The sequence below is a fragment of the Phoenix dactylifera genome, chromosome 12 (assembly GCF_051530095.1).
Source record: "Phoenix dactylifera cultivar Ajwa chromosome 12, Ajwa_hap1_PhDact_Kaust_v1.1, whole genome shotgun sequence".
In the NCBI taxonomy this organism is placed as follows: Eukaryota; Viridiplantae; Streptophyta; class Magnoliopsida; order Arecales; family Arecaceae; genus Phoenix; species Phoenix dactylifera.
Genome location: NC_143201.1, coordinates 16,348,053 through 16,367,158, shown reverse-complemented (window position 1 = coordinate 16,367,158; position 19,106 = coordinate 16,348,053).

Here is a 19,106-nt window from a genome sequence, read left to right as displayed (position 1 = left end):
AAAAAAAAACAATATTATTGCATCGTAGTTTGCACTTGTTGGGGGAATAAGATTTTTCCCCCCAAGTGACACAAATGCCCCCAAGAAGCCGCACAATCGCCGACCCTGAACAGCCGAAGTCGGCGTTCGACCTCGGAACGCCCGACCTCAACACATCCAACCTAGGAAAATCTTGATGCTCAAGGTCTACCCTTGTCAGCCACCTACTACGGCCGTACTCTTCCGAGGTCCAACTGAGGACCATACCCTGCCACTGCTTCAGCATTTATTGCGCATGGCCGCTGTAACCCTCCGGTTCACTCTACAATTAATGTGGATCTCCGGCTTACTCCACCATTAATGCGGATCTCCGGCTTACTCGACAATTAATGCGGATCTCCGGCTTACTCCACAATTAATGCGCATGGCTCCTGACATCTACGGATCCTCGGCTCTCCACGACAAGTTAGCCCAGTAGAGTCTAGTCAACCATGATAAGTCCCCGATCTCGGCCATACCTCCGACACCGATGCAATAATTCGCCTGGCAGCGCCCCAATTCAGGTCGTACGATGACCTCACCGCCGACATCGATGTAATAATTCGCCTGACCGTGCGCCGACCTGGACAACATGCCAAGCCGTACTACGGCCTCGCCCCGTTACATCACAGGTACACCGACCCCCGCCTATAAAAGGGAACCTTGGCTTCTCAGGCGGGGGGGGGGGGGGGAATTACACGCTCTACAAACACTTTATCTCCTCTTCAACACTATTTGCCCCCTCCCTGACTTGAGCGTCGGAGGGCCGGCGCCGGAAGATCCGGCCACCGGCTTATTTGCAGGCACACCAAACGGAGGACGCCGCTCCCCGACGGATCGCCGCCCCGCCGTGAGGACCCCCAGCTCCCTCTCTCCGGCCACCCTAAGCGGAGGACGCCGCCCGCCGACTGGTCGCCGCCCCGCCGTGGTGACTCGCTGCTCCCTCTCACTCGACCGAAGATTGCCCCCGAGTCCAATTTCCAGCAACAGTTGGCGCTAGAGGAAGGGACCGAGTAGCAGTCATGAAGTTGAGAAGTAAGGGAGCCTCCAACGTCTCCCGGCGTCCCCCGCAAAGTCCTGGACGCTCCGTCCAGAATTCTCCAACTCTGGCTGACCCAATTCCTCAGGTCCAGCCGGAACAGTTCAACGCCTTAGTACAGCAAGTCCAGGCCCTGGCCGCCGCCGTTCAGGGCCTGCGACGCGAGGAAGCTTTACCAACGCTTTCCCCGCAGGCCCAGTTCCCGCCGGAATTTCCTCCCAACGGCCCGGTTCTCCCCGGCCAGAATTTACATGGCTCCTCCAGAGCCAATAACGAGGAGCGGACTTCCCCCCAGAGAGAGCTGCCGGGGGAAGATCTCGACAGAAGACTCCAGCCTTCTGAGGCTGAGTCAGCTCCGGACCGCCGTGAGCCGGTGCAAACCACCGCAACAATTCCGCAGGCAGGGGAGCTCGACCGAAAAGTTGAGCATCTGGAGCGCCAGATCGCGGCACTCCACAGCAAGAAGGTGAGGCAAGAGGGAGACTTTGAGTTCACTACCAAGTCCCCCTTCTCCAGCCGGATCGAGGATGAGCCGGTTCCTGCGAGGTTCAAAATGCCTCAGATGGAGCCCTACAGCGTAATCACCGACCCTCTCGACCACTTGGAGAGCTATCGGGCCCTCATGGCCCTACAAGGGTCCTCGGAGGCCATACTTTGCAAGGCCTTCCCAGCAACCCTCCGAGGGACCGCTCGGCTTTGATTTTCTGGACTGAAGCCGAACACGGTGTCCTCTTTTGAGCAACTCGGCAGGCAGTTCGCCACCAACTTTGCTGCCAGCCGGCGCCAGCGACGGACGTCAGACTCCCTCCTCGACGTCAAACAGAAAGAGGGGGAGTCCCTCAAGGAATACCTGGACCGCTTCACCGCCGCCACATGGGAGGTTCGCGAGCTAGACCAGTCGATAGCCATGTCGGCTCTGAAGACTGGGGTTCGCTCCTACCGATTCCTCTTCTCCATCGAGAAGAGCTTCCCGGCCGACTTCACCGAAATGTTGGCCCGGGCCCGGAAGTATGCCAAGGCCGAGGAGGCAGTTGCCTCTAGGCGGGGAGCAATTGAGCCCGCCTCTAAGGAGCAGAAGAAGCACCGCGAGGAGCGCGGCCAACAGAGGAGCCGATCCCCCCGCCATGAGAAGAATCTCCCCCGACTGAGGAGCCCGCCCCGTCAGCAGGGGCGACCTCAGCAGAGGACACCTCCCCGACCGAGGTCCCCGCTACGGCCTCGGACGCACCCAGGGAGGTACGATAACTACACACCCCTCAATGCTCCCTGGGCCGAGATCCTGATGGAAATCGAGGGTCGGGACTTCTTCCGACCCCCGCCGCCTATGCGAGACACGGGATTTTCCCGTAATCCCAGGAAGTACTGTCGCTTCCACCGAGACCGTGGGCACGACACGGAGGACTGCTTCCAGCTCCGGGACGAGATAGAAGCACTCATCCGTCGAGGAGTACTCAACCGGTTCGTGAGAAACCGGCGCGAGGAAAGGAGGCCGGCGGAGGATGTCGTACCAACCGAAAATCCGGACGACAACAGGCCCATTGCCGGCACCATCAACATGATTGGAAGGGCCTCAGCAGGAGCAGCCGCCCCGGGAGCACCCCCGAAACGCCCACGCACTGATGAAGTCATCTCGTTCTCGGACAAGGACTTAGAAGGGGTCGAGACCCCTCACGATGACGCTGTGGTCATCTCGATGATTGTAAATAAGTTTGATGTAAAGCGTGTCCTAGTTGACAATGGGAGCTCAGCCAACATTTTGTATTATCATGCCTACCAAAAAATGGGGTCGACAGAAGGACATCTCCGGAGGATCAACGCCCCACTGGTCGGGTTCACCGGAGATTCGGTCCCGGTCGAAGGTGAGACCAGCTTCCTTGTCACAGTTGGCCTCGCCCCCCGGGAGAGCACTGTGAGGACGGACTTCCTGGTGGTCCGACTGCCCTCGGTCTACAACGCCATCCTTGGGCGGCCAGGGCTGAATGCCCTTCGAGCCGTAGTTTCAACCCACCATCTGCTCATACGGTTCCCCACCGGCCAAGGAGTAGGCGAGGTCCGAGGAGACCAGCTGGTCGCCAAGCAATGCTACACGGCGGCCCACGGAGTAAAGCAACCGACCGAGGCGACAATTCAGCCAACGGGCCCTTCATTGCCCATAGAAACCCTCGATGCGAGGGACACCCTCTGGAAGAAGCAAGTAGAGCCCGGTGAGCTTCTTGTTCAAGTTCCACTAAAAGAAAATTTTTCCGAGCTAACCGTGCAGGTCGGCTCCGGCCTCGGCGCCCGCGAGAGGGATCGCCTCGTCAGCTTCCTGCGGGACAATGCTGATGTCTTCGCCTGGTCGCCTGCGGACGTGCCGGGAATTGACCCTGAGGTCATGGTTCACCGACTCCAGGTGAGGCCAACCAGCAGGCCTGTAAAGCAGAAGAAAAGGGGCTCCGCCCCGGAACGGCAACGTGCTGCGGCCGAGGAGGTGGACAAACTCCTCGGAGCCGGCTTCATCCGGGAGGTCTCCTACCCGGACTGGCTCGCCAACGTAGTCCTCGTAAAGAAGGCCAACGGGAAATGGCGTATGTGCGTGGACTACACCGACCTGAACAAGGCCTGCCCGAAAGACAGCTTTTTCCTTCCAAGCATCGACCAGCTCGTCGACTCTACTTCAGGGCACCAACTGCTAACTTTTATGGACGCCTTTTCAGGGTACAATCAAATCCGAATGGCGCCAGAAGACGAGGAGAAGACGGCCTTCATCACCGATAAGGGCACCTACTGCTACAAGGTGATGCCCTTTGGCCTGAAAAACGCTGGGGCCACCTATCAGAGACTGGTCAGCAAAATTTTCAAAGACCAGATCGGCCGAAATATGGAAGTCTACGTGGACGACATGCTGGTGAAAAGCCGAGCGGCGGAACACCACATAGCCGATCTCGACGAGACATTCGCCAAGCTCAGAAGATACAAAATGAAGCTCAACCCGGCGAAATGTGCATTCGGGGTCACCTCGGGCAAGTTCCTGGGTTTCATAGTGACCCAGCGCGGAATTGAAGCCAACCCGGAGAAAATCCGGGCACTGCAAGAGATGTCGCCTCCGAAGACAGTTAAGGAGGTGCAGCGGCTCGCAGGGCGAGTTGCCGCCTTGGGAAGGTTCGTCTCTCGATCAGCCGAGCGCTGCCTTCCTTTCTTCAAGAGCCTCAAACGGCCGAAAGACTTCCGGTGGTCAGAAGAATGCCAGCGAGCCTTTGAAGAGCTCCGGAGCCTTCTGGCCTCTCCCCCGCTGCTCACCAAGCCCAGAAGGGCGAGGTCCTTTATTTATACTTGTCCGTCTCCCCAGCTGCAGTGAGCTCAGTCCTCGTCCGGGAAGAGGACAAGTTCCAAAAGCCGGTCTATTACACCAGCCGGGTTCTCAGGGATGCTGAGACCCGATATTCTAAACTTGAGAAGACCATCGTCGCTCTCATCATCTCAGCTCGGAGACTCAGGCCTTACTTCCAAGCCCACACAATAGCTATATTGACCGACCAGCCTATGAAGCAAATATTGCAAAGGTCGGATCGTGCGGGGAGGATCGCCAAATGGGCGGTTGAGCTCGGGGAATTTGACCTCGAGTATCGGCCCAGGCCGGCTATCAAGGCCCAAATACTCGCCGACTTCATCGTGGAGTGTACTCTGCCGGACGACCCCGAGTTGCCACCCGTATCCGCGGAGGAAGCCCCGAGGCAGCCATGGGTCCTGCACTCGGACGGGTCTTCAACCTCGGGGGGTAGCGGAGCCGGACTCATCCTCACCAGTCCAGACGGAGTAGTGGCCGAGCAAGCCTTGCGCCTCGAATTCCCGGCCTCGAACAATGAGGCCGAGTATGAGGCTCTCATCGCCGGACTCAAGCTGGCGAAAGAACTGAAAGTGGAAGACCTGACGGCCTTCAGCGACTCCCAGCTGGTAGTGAACCAGATCCAAGGAGACTTTGAAGCTAAAGAGCCATCCATGCAAAAGTATCTCCAAAAGGTGCGGAAACTTACGTCTGCCCTGAATTCTTTCAATATTCAGTACATTCCCAGGGCGGAAAACTTCAGGGCAGACCAGCTGTCCAAATTGGCAACCTCCCGCATGAGCGAGCTTCCCAAGGGAACAACGCTCGAGTATCTTCAGATCCCCAGCACGGAGGAACCCGAGCCCACCATGTGCATCGACTCCGAGCCAAGCTGGATCGATGGGCTTGTCTGCTACCTCCAAGACGGGACCCTACCTCATGACGAGACGGAGGCTCGCCGAATCAAGCGCCAAGCCCCCCGGTATGTCCTGTACGAGAATAGACTTTATCGTCGATCATTCACTTCTCCCCTTCTCAGATGCCTCCGCCCCTCCGAGGCGGACTATGCCCTCCGAGAGGTCCATAAAGGGATCTGCGGAAATCATATGGGGAGTCGGGCACTGGCCCACAAGATCCTGCGGCAAGGATATTACTGGCCCACACTCCAGAAGGATGCGACGGATTTCGTCCGAAAATGCGATCGGTGCCAGCGAAACGCCAATATCCAGCGCCGACCTTCGGCCCTGCTGACTTCTATCATCGCCCCCTGGCCATTTGCCCAATGGGGGATCGACATCCTGGGGCCCTTTCCCCAAGCCTCCGGACAAAGAAAGTTCCTGGTCGTCTCCATCGACTACTTCACCAAATGGGTCGAGGCCGAACCCGTCGCCCGGATCACCGAGCAAAAGATGCGGGACTTCGTGTGGAAGTCCATAATCTGCAGATTCGGACTACCCCATATCCTTATATCCGACAATGGTCGACAATTTGACAATGTTCATTTCAGGGAATTTTGCTCCGAGCTCGGCATTGATCACCGCTTCACCTCGGTTGCTCACCCCCAGACAAACGGGGAAACTGAGGTAACTAACCGCACTATTTTGCGGCTAGGCTTGATCGGTCCAAAGGACAGTGGGTCGAGGACTTGTACAATGTCCTTTGGGCGTACCGGACCACGTTCCGACTGCCCACGGGAGAGACCCCCTTCAACCTAGCATACGGCACTGAGGCCGTCATCCCGTTGGAGATCGGCCTGCCTTCTCCAAGGGTGGAGCATTATGACCCCGACACCAATTCCTCCCAGCTCAGGAGCAACTTGGACCTCGTCGAAGAGACACGAGAGGTCGCCCGGGTCCGCATGGCAAGATACCAACAGCGAACGGCCCAATACTACAACTCCAGAGTTAAGCCCAAGCTCTTCAAAGTAGGGGACCTCGTCCTCAGGAGAGCCGAGGCTTCTCAACCGACCGAGCAAGGAAAGCTCGCCCCGAATTGGGAAGGGCCGTATAGAATCGCCCGGATACAACGACCAGGGGCGTACAAATTGAAGTCCCTGGAGGGGACTCTGATCCCGCGAAGCTGGAACTCCGAGAATCTACGAAAGTATCACCAATGAAACCCCTAGGGGTTCAAGACAATTAGGACAATGGATTCAGCTTCCTTTTTGCAAATAATTCTCTCATTTTGATGACTGTAATTCTCTTCTAATGTTGGGTTGTCTGTGATCCTCAGATCCCCCGGCCAAAATCGGGATGCCCCGAGGCTCGACCGTAAAGTCCCAAACTCCCTCGACCTCGAGAAGTATCGCAGGACGACGAAACGTCGACCGGCGCAAGATTCCCTCGACTAAGGTCGGGATGCTCCGAGGGTCGACCGTAGAGTCCCAAACTCCCTCGACCTCGGGACGAAGCCGTGAGGGGTGGAAAGGGTGGTTCCACCCGGGGCGCCACAAAGTGGACCCCCGGGAGCGGTCGACGATCCCCGATCCCCTGACAAACGATTCCTCGACTAAGGTCGGGATGCCCCGAGTGTCGACCGTAGAGAACCAGACTCCCTCGACCTCGAGAAGCGTCGTAGGTCGGTAGAGCGTGCCCAGACCCACCGACCTGACGAACGATTCCTCGACTAAGGTTGAGATGCCCCGAGTGTCGACAGTGCGTGCCCAGACCCCTCAACACTTCGGGAAGACGGGGTAGTACCTTCGCGGCCCTCCGTGGCGCTCAACACCAACAACGGGGTAGTACCTTCGCGGCCCCCCGTAGCGCCTCCTCAACTAAGGTCGGGATGCCCCGAGGGTCGACCGTAGAGAACCAGACTCCCTCGACCTCGGGAAGCGTCGCAGGTTGGTAGAGCGTGCCCAGACCCACCGACCTGACGAACGATCCCTCGACTAAGGTCGGGATGCCCCGAGGGTCGACCGTAGAGTCTCAAACTCCCTCGACCTCGGGACTGTTGTCGGCACCCCACGCCGGAACCCACTCACACCAACGCCGCCACCGACGTCGGACAAGCAAGAGAGATACAAACGGATAAGCACTCTCTCGCTCCCTCGACTCCGGACTCAAGGATCACCTCTTCGCTCCGCCTACGAAGGGCAAAAGATTACCCCATGGTATCAGTAGGGTAAAACACTTGAGCACCGCAACGGATTATCAAAGATCAAAGGAAGAAGAAGGAAGAAAATAGCAAAGCAAACACAAAGATGTAACGAGGTTCGGCTACAAATAGCCTACGTCCTCCACCGCTCCAAATCTCAATAAGGATGAACTGATTACAGAGATAGCACACACTCGAACGATCACAAGCGATCGATCTACAAGAGATTCACACAGAATTCCCTTTGCACAAGAAGTAGGATCCCAATCCTCTTCTTCTCTAGAACCCTAGCCTCACAAACAAGAGTATCTCTCAAATATACGACCAATCGCTATATCCCTAGGGCTCTCATGAGTCCTATATATAGTTTCAAGACCTTCAGATGATCATAGCCGTCGAAACGCCAACAAAACACCAAAAGAAAACTCATCCGTATGATTTCCGCGAGCTCGAGTCGACTCGGCTTTAGTTCGAGTCGACTCGGGCACGTCTGGACAACTTCCAGTATGACTGGCACGATCTCGAGTCGACTCCACTGTATCTCGAGTCGACTCGACGATGCTCCGAGTCGACTCGACTGTAGTTCGAGTCGACTCTGACAGTCCAGACAGAAACATGGTTTTTGCGGCTTTCTCCTCTCGGGTCGACTCGACAGACCTCGAGTCGACTCGACTGTTCCCGAGTCGACTCGACTGTAACTCGAGTTGACTCCGACAGTCCACCAGACGGAACTATTCAGAACTGATTCTCCTTCAATTCTCTTTATCACTAAAGTCTCCACATACCCCAACAATCTCCCACTTGGAGACCTTGGGTATATTCTCTTGTTACTTGGTTCTCCTCTGTGCTCCCACTGAAACTGGATCATCCTAGTGAAATCGGTACGATGCCTCCTCAACGTCTTCAAGCATGAAGACCAGCAGAAGCTGAACAGCTCCTCAGCTTCTCCACCGTGACGACCTTCGTCAACATATCTGCAGGATTCTAACTTGTATGAATTTTCTCCAACTTGACGAGTCCCTGCTCGAGCAATGACCTCACGAAGTGGTACCGTATGTCAATATGCTTCGTCCTTGAATGAAAAGCTGAATTCTTCGCCAGATGAATTGCACTTTGACTGTCTGAATATAACATGCAATCCTTCTGTTCCTTTCCAAGCTCCTTCATCAAGCCTTGAAGCCATATTAGTTCCTTGCACGCCTCTGTGGCTGCCACATACTCCGCCTCCGTAGTCGACAATGCAACAACTGGTTGCAACCTGGAAATCCAACTGACGGCTCCACTGCCCAAGGTGAACAAGTACCCTGTCATGCTTCTCCTGCCGTCCAAGTCCCCTGCCATGTCTGAGTCCACATAGCCCTGTAACCGGATCTCAGAACCTCCATAGCACAATGACATGTGCTCAGTGCCTTTCAGATACCTCAGTATCCATTTGACCGCGCGCCAATGCTCCAAGCCTGGGCAGCTCATGAAGCGACTCACAACTCCCACTGCTTGAGCAATGTCTGGTCTCGTACACACCATAGCGTACATCAAGCTCCCCACTGCCGATGCATACGGGATTTTTGACATATTGAGCTCCTCCACCCGCGTCTTCGGACTTTGCCCGTTTCAGAGCTTAAAATGGGCACCCAGCGGTGTGCCAACAGGTTTGGCACCCTCCATGCAGAATCTCCTGAGTACTCGGCTGATGTACTCCGCCTGAGATAGTCTGAGGATATGTTTAGACCTATCTCTGCTGATCCGCATCCCAAGGATCTGTTTTGCTGCTCCTAGATCCTTCATTGCAAATTTTCTTGACAGCTTCAGCTTCAATTTTGCAATCTCATGCATGCTAGCTCCTGCAACTAACATGTCATCAACATACAATAGCAAGATAATGTAAGATGTACCGAAGTCCCGGAAGTAGCAACAGTGATCCTCCTGACATCTCCTGTATCCTATCTCAAGCATGTAACTATCGAACTTGAGATACCATTGTCTGGGTGCCTGTTTCAAACCATAGAGGCTTTTCTTTAGTTTGCAGACTAAGTCACCCGTGCCAGCTGCAATGTATCCCTCCGGCTGCTGCATATATATCTCCTCATCGAGATCTCCGTGGAGAAAGGCCGTCTTCACATCAAGCTGCTCTAAGTGAAGATCCTCTACTGCCACCATGCTCAGCACCGCTCGAATAGTACTCATCTTGACTACAGGAGAAAAGATCTCTGTGAAGTCGATACCTGCTCTCTGCTGAAATCCTTTTACAACCAGTCTGGCCTTGTATCGCTTCTTCCCGCCTTGCTCTTCCTTCAGCCTGTAAACCCATTTGTTTGACAGTGCTTTCTTCCCCTTGGGCAGATCCACCAAATCCCACGTTTGATTCTGTTCCAATGACTTCATCTCATCATCCATGGCCAACTCCCACTCCTTCCTGGTATCAACCTCCAATGCCTCCGTGAAGCATTCAGGTTCGCCATTATCTGTGAGCAGCAAATAACTAAGAGTCCCATCATACCTTTGAGGAGGCTTCCCATGAGTACTACGAGTGGACCTTCTTAGTTGTGGAGGGGGTGCCATTGCTTCAGGTTCTTGCTCTGACTGAGTCTTCTGACCAGAATTTGTAGACTCCTCTTCAGGATCCACAAAACACGGCTCAACAGGTTTTGTTTCTGATTCAGTGCTCTGCTGCATTTTCTCATTGAATACCACATCATTACTACGAATGATCTTCTTGTGTTCGGGATCCCAAAGCCGGTACCCAAACTGTTGACCTCCGTATCCAACGAAAATACACTTCTTTGATTTGGCGTCTAGTTTGCTTCTTTGACTGGAATCAACATGGACATAACTGGTACAACCGAATACTCGTAAGTGCGCCAAATCAATCTTCTTCGCTGTCCATGCTTCCTCAGGAATCCCAAATTCAAGTTTCTTTGATGGCCCTCTGTTGATCAAGTAGGCAGCAGTGTTAACTGCTTCCGCCCAAAACTGCTGTGGCAATCCAGCATGTATCCTCATACTCCTGGCACGCTCATTAATTGTTCTGTTCATCCTTTCAGCAACTCCATTTTGTTGTGGTGTTCCTGGAACTGTCCTTTGCCTGACGATCCCAGCATCTGCACAGTAGTCCTCAAACTCCCTGCTACAATACTCACCACCGTTGTCCGATCTCAGGCATTTCAACCTCTTTCCTGTCTCGAGTTCTACCATCGCCTGCCATCTCCTGAAGACCCCAAATACCTCTGACTTGTGCTTCAAGAAGAACACCCAAAGCTTCCTGGTAGCATCATCAATAAAAGTAACATAGTACTGAGATCCACCAATGGAAGAAACTGGTGCAGGCCCCCACACGTCCGTGTGCACGAGATCTAGCTTTTCTTGCTTCCGAGGTTTACCTTCTTTGTTGAATGAAACACGCTTCTGCTTTCCGAGAACACAATCCTCACAGAAGTCCATCTCAACACTCCTGAGACCCTGCAGCTTTCCCAACTGGTGCATCACCTCCAGTCCCTGATAACTCATGTGCCCAAGTCTACAATGCCATAACTTGGTGTCCACATCTGCTGCAACAACTCCAATAGAGTTCTCCGTGCCGTTGGTGACATAAAGTGTCCCAACCTTCTTGCCACTAGCCACCGTCAACGAACCTCTGGATATCTTCCACTGATCAGCTGTGAAAGTAGCCTTGTACCCCTGGCTCGCCAACTGTCCAACAGAAATCAGATTCCTCTGCAGTTGAGGTACGTGCCGTACGTCCTCAAGCTCAAGTGAAGATCCAGAAACCAACTTCACTTCCGCGCTTCCCCTTCCTTGTATGGTGCAAGGCTCTCCATCCCCTAGGTAGACTTTGCCAAAGTCTCCCTTCTCATATCCTCCAAGAAGCTTCCGTTGGGATGTAGCATGGAAAGACGCGCCCGAGTCTATCACCCAAGACTCGTCACAGGTAGACAAAGATAGAACGAGGGCATCCATATCACCGTCTTCAGCAAGATTTGCCAGATCCTTGTTGACTCCTTCGGTGTGGTCGCCTTGCTTCCCTTTAGGAGATTTGCAATCCCTCCTAAAGTGCCCCGTCTTCCCGCAGTTCCAACACTTCGCTCCCTTGTTCTGAGGTGCTCGAGACCTGCTGGATCTCGACTTCGAGTCGCTTTGAAATCGACCGTCCTTCTTTTGTCTTCCCCGGTCAGAGGTGTTTAGTGCACTTCCAGACGACTCCGTAGCTCCAGAAGATTTCCTTCTTGCTTCTTCACTCAGAAGCACTCCCACAACGTCATCAAAAATCAACTTCCCCGTTGCCGAAGAGTTGCTCACCGCCATCACCAGGCCCTCCCAGCTATCAGGCAATCCGGAGAGGATTAGCAATGCCCGAATCTCATCGTTAAAACTAATCTCCACTGACTCCAACTGGGCCGTGAGTCCATTGAACTCGTTGAGGTATTCTGCTACGCTGCCGCCATTTTTCATACGAAGATTAAACAACCTCTTCATGAGAAATACCTTGTTTGATGCTGAGGGTTTCTCGTACATCCGCGACAATGTTGCCATCAACTCCATCGTCGTCTTCTCGTTTTTGATGTTGAATGCCACTTGGGATGCAAGTGACAATCTGATGGTGCCGAGCGTCTTCCGATCGAGGACCTCCCAGTCTTCATCGGACATCTTCTCTGGTTTCTTTGCTCTACCTCCAAGAGGTAAATAGAGATCCTTCTGGTAAAGGTAATCTTCTATTTGCATCTTCCAAAACCCGAAGTTCGTGCCATTGAACTTCTCAATTCGCAACTTCCCTTCATCCGCCATTGCAGAATAACCAATAGCTCTGATACCAATTGTTGTCGGCACCCCACGCCGGAACCCACTCACACCAGCGCCGCCACTGACGTCGGACAAGCAAGAGAGATACAAACGGATAAGCACTCTCTCGCTCCCTCGACTCCGGACTCAAGGATCACCTCTTCGCTCCGCCTACGAAGGGCAAAAGATTACCCCGTGGTATCAGTAGGGTAAAACACTTGAGCACCGCAACGGATTATCAAAGATCAAAGAAAGAAGAAGGAAGAAAATAGCAAAGCAAACACAAAGATGTAACGAGGTTCGGCTACAAATAGCCTACGTCCTCCACCGCTCCAAATCTCAATAAGGATGAACTGATTACAGAGATAGCACACACCCGAACGATCACAAGCGATCGATCTACAAGAGATTCACACAGAATTCCCTTTGCACAAGAAGTAGGATCCCAATCCTCTTCTTCTCTAGAACCCTAGCCTCACAAACAAGAGTATCTCTCAAATATACGGCCAATCGCTATATCCCTAGGGCTCTCATGAGTCCTATATATAGTCTCAAGACCTTCAGATGATCATAGCCGTCGAAACGCCAACAAAACACTAAAAGAAAACTCATCCGTATGATTTCCGCGAGCTCGAGTCGACTCGGCTTTAGTTCGAGTCGACTCGGGCACGTCTGGACAACTTCCAGTATGACTGGCACGATCTCGAGTCGACTCCACTGTATCTCGAGTCGACTCGACGATGCTCCGAATCGACTCGACTGTAGTTCGAGTCGACTCTGACAGTCCAGACAGAAACATGATTTTTGCGGCTTTCTCCTCTCGGGTCGACTCGACTCTTCCCGAGTCGACTCGACTGTTTCCGAGTCGACTCGACTGTAACTCGAGTCGACTCCGACAGTCCACCAGACGGAACTATTCAGAATTGATTCTCCTTCAATTCTCTTCATCACTAAAGGTCTCCACATACCCCAACAGGGACGAAGCCGTGAGGGGTGGAAAGGGTGGTTCCACCCGGGGCGCCACAAAGTGGACCCACGGGAGCGGTCGACGATCTCCGATCCCCTGACAAACGATTCCTCGACTAAGGTCGGGATGCCCCGAGTGTCGACCGTAGAGAACCAGACTCCCTCGACCTCGGGAAGCGTCGCAGGTCGGTAGAGCGTGCCCAGACCCACCGACCTGACGAACGATCCCTCGACTAAGGTCGGGATGCCCCGAGGGTCGACCGCTGAGTTCCAAACTCCCTCGACCTCGGGACGAAGCCGTGAGGGGTGGAAAGGGTGGTTCCACCCGGGGCGCCACAAAGTGGACCCTCGGGAGCGGTCGACGATCCCCGATCCCCGAAGCGGACAATACTTTCTGAAGCAGAGCTCTGCCATTGAACTAGCGCGCACCCTACTTCGGTAGAGCGCCCACAGGCCCGCCGACCTGACACAAGACTCCTCGACTAAGGTTGGGGCGCCCCGGGGTCCGACCAGAGGGTCTCAAGCTCCCTCGACCTCGAAAAGAACTGTAGATCAATAAAGCCTCCCCAGATCCTCTCAACTTCGGTGGGTGTCGTCGGGTCCGTGAGAAGCCCGAGCCCCCTTACAAGTCAAAATGACTCCGGAGGACGACGAGGAAGGGAAGCAACCTACTCCGCCATGTGGAACACAACTCCGAGAATGCAAGAGGTACATCTAACTCGATGCCCTCCTTGTCAAATTTTATCTACATACCGCTAATCATCTAACGTTGGAGTCCTATCTCGCCCCAAAGTCGGGCTACTCCAATGGGTCGGCTTAAGACCGATCTCCTAACTACATTATGCATGCTCCGTTCGACAAGTCTCCACTCGTCAAGTCTCAACTTGAACAAAGTCTTCGTAAATTAGGGCCCAACTCGGCCCCCATACATAGACTCCGATGTCTAGCTGAGAAAGCGGTCCCGGCCGCGAGTGCACCAGCCGAACACAGACACTAAGGCGATCTTCAGAGATTCCAGCCTTACTCACTGAAATCTCGGCAGAGTCCGAGAACAATAACTATGAAAACCTTCGGCGATAATTTGACTATTAGCCCGCGCTCCCTACAAAGGACCCGGAAGTCAAGTTCGGAAACCCGACTAGACTCCCCCGAATAGCGGCACGAACAGACCTAGCCCGGTCCTACTCGAAGGGCTAAGGCCCGACCTCAATGCCTTGGGATTTCCCTAAAGGCCGAACGTGACGACTTTCGCGATTCTAAGATCCGAGTTATAGGACTTAGGAAAATTTTCTGGAAACCTAAGCTCGGAGCTCCCTTTGCTCGGAATGACTAAGATCTGAGAAGGCTAAGATATAACTCAGGAAAAGGGCAACTTCGTTAAGTAGCCCGAGAACTAAAATACAGAGTTAGAGGTCGTCGAGGCGGTTAGCTAAAACTCTAGCCTCATTCACGACAAGAAAGGGAAAGACGGGCACAAAATGACAAAAGTATTTTTCATTGACAAAGGGCCGGAAGGCCAATTACAAAATTGGAGGTCGGCCATTCAAGAGCCGACCTCGGATACAATGAAAAAGAAAAAATACGCCAAGTCTTAAGCGGCGGCAGCAACATCCGCGGGGTCGTCCACGGTGATGGCCTCGGGACCTTCAGCCGGCACAGGCTCGGGGTCTTCTCCAACTGGCTTAGCACTTCCCAGATCATGCCATCCCCCTTCCCGTTTCAAGTCAGCACCTTTCTTTCTCCCTGACTTGTCTTGCCCACGCTTCTTTAGCATCTCTATCAGGGAAGGATCCATCTTCTCCACCTGTGCCTCCACAATCTCGTCCGCTGACATGAAAAAATGCGCCAAGCCTTAAGCGGCGGCAGCTACATCCGGGGGATCATCTGGCACTGTGATGACCTCGGGATCTTCAGCCGGCACAGGCTCGGGATCGGGGGCAGGGGCCTCGGGTGCCGCCTCCGGGACGTCGTCCGTCTCGGCCGCCGGTGCCGCCTCCGGGACGCCGTCCGTCTCGGCCGCCCTCGTCGAAGGCTCGGCGGGGTCTTGTTCGTACAATCCTGCCTCGGATGTCCAAATGGCAGGAAGGTCTTCCGTGTCGGACCCATAGCCCAAGTCCATCCTCGGACGGACCATCGAAAAGTCGTACTGGGGGCAGTACCGGATCACCTGCAGCCGGAAGTTCTCGAAACCTCGGAGAAACCCATCGACCGTCTCCTCCTCTAACATGTCGCGGAACTCCTGCGACCCCTTGAAGAGCTCCACGGCATGATCAGCTCGCTCCAGCGCCCTCCTCTCTCGGGCCTCGAGCTGCTCGATTCGGAGGCGGAAAACCCCGTCCTCATACTTGAGGCCCGCAACCTCGGATTGGACCTCCCCCAAGCGCGCCTCCGAGGCGCGCAAGGCCGACCTGGTTAGGGCATGAGCAGCCTTCTCCTCCTTGAGCCCCTCCGCCATAGCGAGGCGCTCGGCCTCGGTGGCCGCCCTCCGAGCCTCGGCCTCGGCCAACGCCGCCTCCAGCTCGGCGATCCTTTTCTTAGCCGGCTCCAATTGCCGGCTGACCCGCCGGGTCTCTTCCTGACATCCCCGGGCGATGAACACCAGGGAATCGAGCTCGTGAATATGCTGTAAAGAAAGAGACAAAATGATCGTGAGTTAAAAACATACGGATTCACTAACAACTTTAAGGAAATCAAGAAAAGGACTTACCCGGGCAGTGTTGCAGTAGGCACTGTCAACAATGTCCTCCAACGGAATGTTCCGGAACTCGGCCCGGTCCGCCGGAAGCATCGCACGCCGAAACACGACGCGTGCGACCTCAGCATCATGAATAGCCGAACTCCCCACAGGGATAGGGGAGTCCGGCTCATCCGACTCCTCTTCGAAGTACCTGGAGGAGCTCGGCGCGTCCGGCCTCGGGACCCTGGGGCCGCTTGCCTCAGGGCCCCTGGTCGGCTCGGGCCCCGGGCGCTGTGAGGAACCCGAAGCCGGGCCCTCCCGCTGGGAAACGGGGGCAGGGCAAGGAGGGGCCGACGGGCCCGCGTCGTCGACGACCCGCGCCCGCCACGGGTCGGCTGAGGAGGCCCCCGCCTCGGGGCCGCTCGTCTCGGCCGACGTAGAAGCGCCGGCCAGCCTCGCCTTCTTCCGAGGCTGGGGCATAGCTCCCCCGGCCTCGGCCTCCCGCCTCCTCAGGCGAGAAAAAAGCGACGTATTGCTGGTCGGCATATGGGGAATATCTGAAATCAAAAATATCATCAAGTGTTAGACCATTAGCAGTAAAAACAAAGGACAAAAAAAAAAGTAATGTAACTACCCTTACCCTCGGGGCGCGCCGAGCTCAGACCCACGCTCGCCAGGGCGTCCTCCCGTAGGAGCTCGGTCAGGTCGTAGCCCTTCCCGAGGGCTCGGAGAGAATCCAGGGTCCTCTGCTCCCTCCCCGAGGGCTCGGAGAGCTTGTTAACGGCCTTCAACCGAGGGTGTCCCCACCTCGGATTAAACCCCCACGGCGCCTCAGATGCCAGAAAGAAAAATTTCCCCTTCCACTCGTGTATAGAGGAAGGGGCCCCGCGGAAGAGCGACATACCGCCTCGGAAGGCAAAGTATAGCCACTCCGCATCCGCCGGGTTCTTCTTCAACAGAAAACACCGGCGGAAAATACTCACTGAAATCGGGACCCCATGACCAAGGCACAGAGACAGGAACCCGATGATGGTTCTCCACGAGTTCGGAGCGAGCTGTGCTGGGACGAGTTGGTACTCGACCAGCAAGTTGCTCACGAACTCGTGAACAGGGAACCGTAGGCCGGCCCAAAGCGTCTCGCGGTAAACCGCGATTCGACCTGGGGGCGGCGGCGTCACCCTGTCTTCCGGCCCCGCAGTTTCGAGACGAAACCCGGGCTGGAAGAAAAACCGGAAGCGGATTAACTCCAACTCCTCCCCTGACAGACTTGACCCTACCTCCTCCGGACCAAGACCCATTTCACAGGAGAGCGAAATAAAATTAAAAGCAGAGGATGAAAACTGGGAGGAAAAGAGAAGAGGAACCCTAGCAATCACAGGGTAGGGACCTACTGGACATCGCCGGAAATCGCTCCGGGCACCGACGGCGAGGTTCGGTGGAGGAAGGAAGCAAGGGAGGAAGACAACAAAAATAAGAGGCAGCCAAATAAAACCTTTAGGGCAAACTCGAGGGGTTTATATAGACCCCCTCGGCGGTCCAGATCGGCAGGGTCGGTTCCCATCCCCTGATCGGAATGCGCCACGTGTTGACCTCGGAGACCGAGGCACCGTATTCACTCCGGATCAATAAATCGGGTACGAAATCGAAGCCCTGTCCCATCGGACCTCGGGGCCTCATTATGGGTCCGCAGAATCGAATCGCCTTGAAGAACGAACGGACGGCACCTCCGCTCCCCTCATTTAATAAGGCCCTGGGGCACGTGGAGCGCTGACGTAGCCTTCACCTCGCCGGATCCATGATCCAGTAATACGAGATCGGAAGCGTCCAATCCTAGGTCATGCCGCGTGTCCGTTTTGAACCCCGTAACGGCACACTCATTCATGAGCGGAGAGTCTCGATTACGGGATCGAGGCGTCGCCTCGTCGAGCCCAAGGACCCTCATCATGGGTCCGCCGCACGAAGCGATCTTGGCGATCCAAGAGACGCCACCCCCGTTACACCCGCTCCGAGAAACGTAAAGACACGAGCTCCACCATAAGTTCGCTGAACAAAGCAACCTCGAAACGCCCGAGGGCGCGGGTCTCGCCATAAACACTCCGAGAAACACGAGGGCGCGGACGAGATTCGCCCCCCAACTTTAATGATAGACTTTACTTCCCACGTCCGAGCCCGCAAGCCGCTCGAACTCGGAAGTCGGGGGGTAGTGTTGGGGGAATAAGATTTTTCCCCCCAAGTGACACAAATGCCCCCAAGAAGCCGCACAATCGCCGACCCTGAACAGCCGAAGTCGGCGTCCGACCTCGGAACGCCCGACCTCAAGACATCCGACCTAGGAAAATCTTGATGCTCAAGGTCTACCCTTGTCAGCCACCTACTACGGCCGTACTCCTCCGAGGTCCAACTGAGGACCATACCCTGCCACTGCTTCAGCATTTATTGCGCATGGCCGCTGTAACCCTCCGGTTCACTCTACAATTAATGTGGATCTCCGGCTTACTCCACCATTAATGCGGATCTCCGGCTTACTCGACAATTAATGCGGATCTCCGGCTTACTCCACAATTAATGCGCATGGCTCCTGACATCTACGGATCCTCGGCTCTCCACGGCAAGTTAGCCCAGCAGAGTCTAGTCAACCATGATAAGTCCCCGATCTCGGCCATACCTCCGACACCGATGCAATAATTCGCCTGGCAGCGCCCCAATTCAGGTCGTACGATGACCTCACCGCCGACATCGATGTAATAATTCGCCTGACCGTGCGCCGACCTGGACAACATGCCAAGCCGTACTACGGCCTCGCCCCGTTACATTACAGGTACACCGACCCCCGCCTATAAAAGAGAACCTTGGCTTCTCAGGCGGGGAGGGGGGGGGGGAAATTACACGCTCTACAAACACTTTATCTCCTCTTCAACACTATTTGCCCCCTCCCTGACTTGAGCGTCGGAGGGCCGGCGCCGGAAGATCCGGCCACCGGCTTGTTTGCAGGCACACCAAACGGAGGACGCCGCTCCCCGACGGATCGCTGCCCCGCCGTGAGGACCCCCAGCTCCCTCTCTCCGGCCACCCCAAGCGGAGGACGCCGCCCGCCGACTGGTCGCCGCCCCGCCGTGGTGACCCGCTGCTCCCTCTCACTCGACCGAAGATTGCCCCCGGGTCCAATTTCCAGCAACAGCACTCTATATCTCTGACAAAAAAATTAACTTACATTTCCATGTATATATTTTTGG